The sequence below is a fragment of the Stegodyphus dumicola genome, chromosome 11, assembly GCF_044657685.1.
Source record: "Stegodyphus dumicola isolate Sdum_Otavi_A_Nest chromosome 11, ASM4465768v1".
Classification (NCBI taxonomy): Eukaryota; Metazoa; Arthropoda; class Arachnida; order Araneae; family Eresidae; genus Stegodyphus; species Stegodyphus dumicola.
The window spans coordinates 57734719-57744495 of NC_140778.1; positions in this window are offsets into that span (position 1 = coordinate 57734719).

Below are 9777 nucleotides of genomic sequence, written 5' to 3' on the forward strand. Positions count from 1 at the left end.
AAGACCATTATTTGTGTCTAGTTACTGAAATCCATAGCTTTTACACATCTAAAGCTGCGATAGGTATTTTATCAACAAGAAAGGAAGAAAAACCGTTAGAGTTCGGCTTAGACAAATTGTTCCGAATACACACCAAAGGAAGAAAACAGAATGTTTCGAAAGTTGCAAAGCTAAGATCTTTAATATTAAACAAAATCTCCAAATCAATTGACAGTTGAAAAATCATTAAAGTATGGCAACTGTAAACAGTGTCAGCTAACTCAGTGTAAACAAGTGATTAATGCGGATTTAAATGTTTTTAATTTTAATGTTTTTGTTTAACTAAATGTTTTTAATTAAATTTAATGCGGATTTTAAACAAAGTGATTAATGCGGATTTAAATCGAAAAAACATAATGTGCGTCGTTTTTCTCCACGACACATCGCCGAACGCACAACGCGCTGCATAATTCTTTATGAGAAACATTTATCCGGACAAAAATGGAAATTGCTGTCCCAATAAAGGAATTTTGGGCGTGTTTAAACCACAGCAATAAAAAGAGATCCTTTTATTTTCATCAAAGAGGAGACAGAAATCTTAAAACATGGTTCAAGAAGTCTAAAGAAAGGTTTTCTAAAGGATTTTTTATCGTTGCTTTTTTTCCATAAAACGGTAAACAAATAATAAAGAAAGTGCAGAAAATTGCTAACGTTGTAGACATTAGGTAATTTCAAAACAGGAGAGATGAAAATGAGCAACGCTTTCGCCGGGAATCGAACCACGGACCTCTGAAATACGCGCCTAGCGTATACTACTACTACTACGAAGGCATGCAAAGGCAGGAGAAATATCTTACATACCCCCCTTTAAAAGGGCGAATGGGATTTTAAGAGACCCAAGCGCCAAATCCTGATAGTGAGAATCATTATCCACCATCCTTTAGTTCGGGCGCCACTATAGAGATATTCTCTTTTTTCGAAGCAGGAGAAATGAAAAATGAGCAACGCTCTCGCCGGGAATCGAACCACGGACCTTTGAAATACGCGCCCAACGTGCAGACCACTACACTACGAAGGCATGCAAAAGCGGGTGAAATATCTTACATCCTTCCCTTTTAAAGGATGAGTGGGATTTTAAGAGACCCAATCGCCAAATCATGGGGGTGAGAATCATTATCCACCATCCTTTAGTTCGGGCACCACTGTAGAGATATTAGGTTATTTCGAAGCAGGAGAGATCAAAAATGAACAACGCCCTCTCCTGGAATCGAACCACGGACCTCTGGAATACGCGCTCAACGTGAAGATCAGTACACTACGAAGGCATGCTAAGAAGACAGGAGAAATACCTTATAAGGTTGTAGAGACATTAGGATTTTCTTAAAGCAGTAGTGATGAAAAATTAGCAACGCGTTCGCCGGGAATCGAACCACGGACTCTGGAACACCTGTCCAGCGTGCAGACCACCACACCACGAAGGCACGTTAAGAAGGCGAGAGAAATACCTTATAAGGTGAACTCCACATATTATCAGGAACATATTTTATACGCAATTTTCAAATATGATGAAATACCTTCTGTTTACAAAGTTACGTTAAAATCCACTGTCAATTTCCTTTAAATAATAGAACAACAAACGAATATCAAGGCCATAGTCTTCACTCATATTTTCAGTAAATCTCTTGATGCGGGTGAAATATCTATTTTTCACTATATTCACCTATAGATTTTTGAGCTTTTGGACATTCAAAAAGCTAATTGTCTAGACGTCTACCTACAACCCTCCTCGGACTTCGGAAAACTATTCAAGAGACATGGAATAAAATACCTCTTCCGATACTGCAAAAGATTTTATTGTTTTGGAAATTACGATGTAGAAAGATAGTGAAGAATAAGAGTTATCAAAAGAATATTTAAAACGAAAACGTTTAGGTAAAATATTTCTGTGAATAGAGTGGAAATCCTTTAAAAACGTGCGAACAGCGTGTATAAGATTTATTGGTTCTCGTATATTTGCCTTTTAAAATGAAAATATAGCTCTAAATTTAAAACAAAAGTCAGCTAATTTACCTAAATATGAGTATTTTTAGCTTGCTTTTGTACACTGGCAATGAATAAAAAATCTATATTTTCATAAATAAAATGTTTTCATAAGTACACTTAAAATAAATAAAATGGTTAAAAATGTATATTTTCCAGTTAGATTTCGCATTAATGTTTTTTTTTAGCAGTCATATGTCAGTTTCATCGGAATTGCTCGAGTCCCATTTCATTGTTTTATTCCCTGTACGTGCGCAATGAAGTGAAAAACTAAGCAGAAAATTCCAGTTCACTTCTCTTAAAAAGCTTCGGATGTTTTCAAGAGATTTTGGGTAAAAACCCAGTCTCCGCATTTATCGATCGGATTAGCAAGGTTGCCAGGATTGTTTGCTTATCGCCCATTTGGCGAAGATTAAAACAGAAAACGAAAACAAAATTGTTAGTTACAGTATTTATTTAACAAAAAATGAATGATTCCAAATTAATTACAGTTTTTAAGTTACTGATTTTATTATTTAAATTGTAGTTTTAAAAATCAGAAATTTCAAAATTTAGTCGCAATTTTAAAAATATGATTTGTAAAAGTGAATTATCTGATTGCCAATTGCGATGTCAAAAATGTAGAAATTAAGAAAAAAATGTTATTATTTGACACTTTTCAATACAGCGTAAAGCAATCCATTACCAATTCCATATGATAACAATACTGCTTAACACAAACGTAATATTATTGGAGATGTAAGGCAACAAGAACCAGCGCACCATTCACAAATTTAAATTTATAGGATTTTATAGGATTATGAACTGGATTTTCTAGAGGCATTTCACATTCAAAAAAATCTTTCTGTTCTTGTTAACGATCCTAATTCCAATCCATCTTTGCCTTTGGCCTAGAAATTATGTTTTAGTTCTGGTTTTACCAACAGATGGCGCCACTTGCTTATCAGATTTTCTTATCTTATCTAATCATTATTTCCTATCTTGTTCATTTGCGGTTTTGCAGCTGAGGATGGTGGTTCGGTAAAACCATCGAAACTAGTCCTGTGAAAATTTTGAGAATTAACGCTGATTTTTGTTGTTTGACTTCTGAATTGGTACTTGTTTGGCGTGTTATTGTGTCTTAATTATAGGATTAGTTTCGGAGGCTTAATACAGAGCTTTCCGCTTCCGTCTCAGAAGTGCAAAAAGTCAATAATATTTGCAAATCCGGGTTTCTATTATTTTTAATAATGCACAGTTTAAATTACTTACGAACATTCTAAGAATAAAGTTACATAGGAAAGGAATCTGAGCGTTCGAAACCCATAACAGCAAATTCTTAAGGAAAGTTTTTTAAAAATATATAGGTTCTGAAAAATCTTTCTGTGTAAAACCACTAAAAATAGTCTAAAATTGATTTATTACTTTGATTTAAAATTTTTTTATAAGAACAAGTGAAACATACTCTAAGTTTTATATCTCCTGCATGAAAGATAAACGTTTTACTCACCACTAGAAAGCTAAAAAATAATATTACTCTTTGTATTAAGAAGCAAAAAAAAAAAAAAAAAAAAAATCCAAAACTTTTATTAACTTAACCAATTGGAAACTAGAATTAATATTTTTAATAACCATTAAGTAATTGAAAATCAAATTAACATTTGAATTAATCATTAACCAAATGAAAAATCAGACTCAAGAGTGTAGTTATTAATATAAGATAAAATTATTTCAGTTATAATATACAAAAAATCTGATGTGGACAATGAGTTCCTTGTATGGCTTAATAAATTACACACATTTTTTTCGGCACTTAACTTAAACTATAAGATATTTCTCCCGCCTTTTTAGCATGCCTTGGTGGTGTAATTGTCAGCACACTCGAGCCGTATTTGAGAGGCCCGAGTTTCGAGTTCCGGCGAAGGCATTGCTCATTTCTTCGATTTCCTTATTTCGAAAATTTTTTTTTAAATGTCTCTACAGTAGCGTCCGAACTAAAAAAGGTGGTAGATGTTGGTTGTCCACCACCAGGATTTTAAGAATGGGCTCCTAATCCACAGTTGCCCTTTAAAAAGGGGGGAGCATATAAGGTATTTCTCCCTTTTTCTTAGCATGTCTTCGTGGTGTAATGGTCAGAACACTGGACGCGTATTGGAGAGGTCTGAGGTTGGAATCCCGGCAGAGGCATTTCTCACTTTTTGTGTCTCCTGCTTCGACATAACCTGTCTTTACAAAGTTAGCTTCCCGAATTATTCTAACTAAATTTAGCGATTCCTCAAAGCAAGCTGAAATTGACATCAAAAATTGCAAATTTCGAAACTAAATTTTGCTGACTATTTTTATCGTACGGAAGAGAATTTTATTATAATTTTATCTTTTTCATAACGAGTACAAATCTGTCCCAATTATAAGTATTAGAACCGGGAGAGAGTATTAAAAGTTAGATTTTGTTATTTGTCGAAAATTAGTTTCTTTTTAACTTGACATTGGTCAAAACTTGAATATTTTCGTCATTAAAACAATTCTCTAATTGGAAATATATGACTACGACCAACGTCGGCGAAAATAACGGCCGCGTAGGAACTTTTAAGCCGGGTAAGCACGTGGATGTGACAATCTATCTCTCTATATACCTATATCTATCTCTCTCTCTCTCTCTATATATATATATATATATATATACTTTTGGTATACATACCTTTGGTACTGCCGATTGCAATAAAAGGAAAAGTTCGCAGCTAAATTTTATAACAAAACCATATACAAAATTATATAACAGAACCATATACAAAATTTCAACGTTCTACGACTAACCGTTTTTGAGTTATGCGAGATACGTACATACTTACTTAAATGCGTACATACTTACGTACGTACTTACTTAAGTGCTTACATACGTATAGAAGTCCCAAAAAATCTCCATTTTGCAATCCATTTTGGAAAAAAATATCATTTATTCTGTCCGTACGTACAGACGTCATGCAAAAAAATTGTCCAGGCGGATTCCGAAATGGTCAAAATGGATATTTCCGTTGAAATATTAAAACCAAAATTTGACGATTGCGAAAATTTCTTTACGTCGCACAAAAAAGAATAGCATTTTTCCTTACATTTTCGAGTGTTAAAAGTGAAATCTCCAGGTACAGATTGTTGCACGGCTATTGTTATATTAGTTTCTAGGAATGAATTTTAAAAATAATTAATTAAAATCGATCTATAAATACCTGAACTGCCTAAACTGGATACTGGTTAGTGACTTTGACTGCCATAACGAAGATCCCGGGAGCATGCCAATAAATCCCTGAGAAACCATGGATGATTATGAGTGATTATAAATGTATAGTGTATAGTGTCGAGGATGCACTTAAGATACATAGATAACCGAACATCCTTTCGAGGTGTTGGTGGTAGGGAAAGAGGGGTGTTGACCTTCACACCGACCTTCAGGTATTATCTGTCGGAATTCCAAATTGGGGCAATAGCTTATCGGTTAGTAAGCACTGAAGTAACTTAGTCACTACGGCATTGCTAGGCTAGCTTCTACTTGCATCTTTGTGGACTGAATAAAAATCTAATGCTTAATATTCAATATTTCCAACAAGGAATTTTATGTCTTAAACATCATATTCCAAGCTAATTTCAAATTACGCAAATTTTAATTACTTTTCTTACTGTTAATGTTGTTTTGACTTGACAATCTGTCATTTTTTTTCTTGTGTCATTTGATCATATGTGTAACGTGAATATGAACCACTTTCATTTAGAAAGTCCTCCACGAAAGCATTCCACTACTTTGGTGTAAATTCTTGCCAGCGGCCGAGCAGTCACTGCACAAGGTTAGTTCAGGCTGAGGTTCGAATCCTGCGAACAATATTTTCGGCTTTTCCCCATTTGTACACGAGCCAGTTTCCCTTAGAAAGTTCTCCCCGAAGGTGTCCCCTCCGTTAGATAGCCTTTGAGGTTTTGCCGTAATTACATAAACCAAAAACATTAGGTGTATAACCTTCGTGCGCTTTGCCATATTCAAATGAATTATACTAACCTTATTTGCCAGAAATATAGAAAACAAGTTTATAAACCATAGAATCATTTTGAAGAAATAATACTAGTGATTATAAGAAATACTTACATGGATGAAACTTGTCTAAAGCTAGTCTAGCTTCGAAAAATCTTGGAAAATCTTTTATATTTTACGCTTTCGTTAAAAGATTTTAAGTTTTACTAGCTTTTATTTTATTTCAAACTTTGTTATTGTCTCTTATTTTCCATTTCCGGTCAGAATAAGCGCGAGTAGGATTTTTTTATGTTAATGAGTTTGCAAACTGTATAGTTACTTAAGAAGTGGCTTCTAGCTAAGAGGCACAAGAGCCTTCCTGCTGCCCTGTCACGCGCGTGCTTTTCAATCAGTTTATCTCTGCTTTTAAGACCAGAACTTAGTTCCTTAATTAGAATTTAGTTCCTGCGTAGACTGAATTTAGTTCCTGCTGATTAGAACTTAGTTTCTGCGTAGACTGAATTTAGTTCCTGCTGATTAGAACTTAGTTCCTGCGTAGACTGAATTTAGTTCCTGCTGATTAGAACTTAGTTTCTGCGTAGACTGAATTCAGTTCCTGCTGATTAGAACTTAGTTCCTGCGTAGACTGAATTTAGTTCCTGCTGATTAGAACTTAGTTCCTGATGAAAACTTAGTTCCCGAGACGCATTGTAGTATTTTGCATTTCGCCCACGTCATGCTTACTGTCAAAAGGCCGATCTTCGCGTTAATAGTCTCTGTGCAGAATTTAAGTTTTAATTCTTATTATTTAGTTATTAGGTGAATATTTCTTATTATTTACGTTTTAGACCAAAAGTGTTGGTCTGTGTATCCTGAAGTGCGGGTACGCTTGTACGCTGTGAGAAATAAAGGGTTAAAGTTAGCCATTCTTACTTGTGTTGTCTATTCCACGTCCTGATATCGTTAGTTACCAGGTACACATACATGTTTTGCGTACATTGGACGTATTACATTAAGATACTTGTTTTATGACGAACGCAACCGATTACGTGTTAATTTTTAATACAATATTTACTTGATAAATTTTAATTGTTTGATTCTAAAATCCGTGTGTTTTTTAGACCTTTTACATAGATGATTAGTAATAGCCTGCAAGCTGTGATTTATCAAGACGTATATATAAACTCTGGTCACGCAGACTTTAAGCTCCAGTTTGGTAGTTTTGAACACTTTCCTTCCTGTATATCATTCCATCCAAAAAATCTTACTTTAAGTGGGTACGGACTGCGTTAATCTGACACATTTAAAGAGCAGTAGAACGTTAATTATTACGTTCCCCGATACACCCTTTTTTGGGCTTTAATGTATCATTCTCTGTGATTAATTCACAGCATTAGACGTTTTATAAAATTGAATGCAAAAGAATAAATATTAATTTCAAACCTTTTCTGTTAGTTTCAGCAGCCTTAAGAGGTGTTTTATAACTTAATACTTTTTCATTTGTAATCCTTTTTAATCCTTTTCTAGCTCAACATTCTAAACAAATGAGAACTTTTTTTAATTTAGAAATCAAACAACAAAAATCAGCGTTATATTTCCAAATTTTCACAGGACTAGTTTCGATGGTTTTACCGAACCATTATCCTCAGCTGCAAAAGCACAAATGAACGAGATAAGATATTTTGTTCTAAAACTTATGTTGTCATTCCCTTCTTTTGATCAATTAGCTATAAAGTTGCACGTATTTTGCAGAAATTTAACTTTCGGGTCTTTTATTCTCCCATCAATAAAATTCTGAGTTCCATACTCAAGGACCCCATTCCGGATATGAATTCCTGGGGTATTTACAGGATTTCTTGCCAGTGTGGCTTAATTTACATTGGCCAAACTAAGAGAGCCTTAAAAATTCGCGTTAACCCTTCAATGCATGATTTTTTATATTTTTACCAAACATTTTTTTCTTCATGGTCATGGCTTAAATAAATATAGAAAAATATTTAAAAAATTATTTAAAATTTTTTATTGGCTATTTTTTGAATTTTTAGGTTTGATGCATATATGCATCGTCATGCATTTAGAACTAAAATGTAAATCACATGAAAAATCATTTACAATAATATATTTAATAAATATTGGCATAAAATACTTTATTATTTATTGTTTTTAGAAGATATTGATTTTAATTAAAATTTTATTAATACTTAATTCTAATCAATCATTTTCACACTTTATAAAATTTAAAATTGTGATGAAAATTTATATAAAAATGACGTATCAAATATTTTGTAAGTTTGTGTTGCATGGAAAATTTCGAAACAATTTCTATCCTTGTTTAGACGTAATGCTACTGTGCATTTTTCACATCCAATAAATGTTTGGAATTTGCAATTTGGCATTTTACAATGAGTGCAATTTTCCTTCCATATGGGAACATGTTGAATTTTATCCTGTGTGATGCAAGTTGAAGGAATGTTGGATTCAGGACGTCTCTGTCTTTTCACAATGTAATCATTTTTTAAAAGACCGCTAGGTCTTCTACGCTTAGGAATTGAACTTTTACCCATTTTGCCCAGTCCAACGGATACCTCAGCCCGAAAGGCGGCCAAGTTTAGCAAATCCTTGGGGTTGGATATATTCTGTAGAGACACTCTTTTGGACAGTAGCCACGCATTTATGACCGCTGGGTCTTAGAATTGGTAAAAGGTCTCTTATAATACTTTCTTCATCTCAGAGTTGTTTTATATCTTCTTATGTGGCTATCCAGCAAATCTAAGCCCCCCTCCATATATTTGTTGCATCGTTTCACAACTTCTGGGTAGCCTATAGTAACTGTGTCTTTTCCCTTCCTATCGAAACTAGATATTTATTCAATGTCATATCTAGTTCTTGGAAAACGTAGGCAACAGGAGCACAGTCTTATTATCTTTCCACACTAAATTACATATTTCGATTTCACCGCAGTCTGCAACATATTCAACGGTTGTTTTCCTCGACTCTTTTCAGTTGCTCTTCTACAAAGAGTTTGCAACCTGGAATTCTGCTCTTACTCACTGTTCCCAAACAAAGAATGCCCTCATCAGCTAAACACTTCATTATGTCAACTGAAGTATAAAAGTTATCGAAATACAATTTGAAATCTTGATTTCGAGGAATCTTCCTACAAAGTCTAATTAACATTTACATTGGCGTCCATTTCTGCATCATTTTGCTAAGCGATTATGAAGTAGATTTTTTGGTCTGAGTACACCTCTAACTAGTGAGCAGACCAGATAAAAAATGAACATAAGTAAAAAAAATTAAAAGAATTTTCAATACGAACAAACAACATACATACTGCATAACAAGAGACATAAAATTAATATTACATGACTCTCTAAATAAGAACAATGTATGCAAATATTGAGTGGGTATTGCTGATATAAAAAATAATCATGAAATAAAAGGTATTAGGAAGTCTTATAATTAAAAATCCACTCTAAACTTTAACCTGTTTCATATGTGCATCACACTACACTCTAGAGTGAAATCTAATCATAAATTCATAGTGATGCATATATGAATAAAACAGAAAAATTAAAATATTTCATTTAAAAAAAATCTATAGTTAAATATTGACATAGAATTGAAAAGTATGTACCTACAGCTATACAGAGTAAAATTTTTAAGCTTCTAATCGAATTTATGAATAACACAAAATTAGCTTGACCACTGAAAAAACAGAAATGAATTCTGTGGTTTTGGAACTAATGAAATAAAGAGTACAGTTTTATGTTGCCATATACTAG